An 830-nucleotide genomic window follows, 5' to 3' on the forward strand; every position below is an offset into this window, starting at 1 on the left:
GTTATCCTAAACCTTGAGGGGTTTCAATTGTAATAAATTTTCATCAATAAAGTGCTTTTTGTCTCTGAATCTCTGTCTCTTGATAAAGTAGAATCTTGAATTTTATTTAAAGTCTCGTGTCTATTTTGAAATCCAAGTAATGTATCAAGAATTCGTATAATCCATGTAGGTACCGCCTGTTGCTCTGTACTCGGCAGCGCAAGAGAAGAAGCTTCCTTAAGCAAGCCCAACCTCCGATCTTTAAGGGTGAGGGGGCAAATGTGGAGAGAGATGTGGAAGTATGGATGGAAGCCATGGACGACTACTTTGAAGCTGCGGGGACCCAACCCGTAAATCAGACCATGCTTGCGATGTTCCGCTTGACTGGTGATGCCAAGATATGGTGGAAGAAACATTGCAGGGACATGGATATTAAGGGATCTTCCCAATCCGTACCTAGAGAGAGAAATATTGGCCATCTCACGGGCCATCGACGAAGAAATGGAAGAGGTAGATCATAATTTCATTCAAGTTGTTTAATTTATTATTGCACACGTTTAGTTAGGAATGAAAATATCCCCAAACATGTTGGAGAATCCGACGGAAACCTCGGCATTGAATTCATTGTACATTAAGTTCTAAAGTAGGAAGGAAATGATTGATGGGTATGCTGGTTGCAATTAGGAAAGAATGTCTGCTAGGGAAAATTTAGCTCGACATGTTCATTTTATTTCGAATGTTGAATCAGTCGTGACCCCCCTACTGATCACAGGGGGCAGAGTTCCTCGTTAAGGGCTCTTGAATTCACGACTTGCTTTTTATGCGGTGGATACCCACGACTTGCTTTCTAA

The sequence above is a fragment of the Adiantum capillus-veneris genome, chromosome 2 (assembly GCF_014529385.1).
Source record: "Adiantum capillus-veneris isolate H3 chromosome 2, ASM1452938v2, whole genome shotgun sequence".
Classification (NCBI taxonomy): domain Eukaryota; kingdom Viridiplantae; phylum Streptophyta; class Polypodiopsida; order Polypodiales; family Pteridaceae; genus Adiantum; species Adiantum capillus-veneris.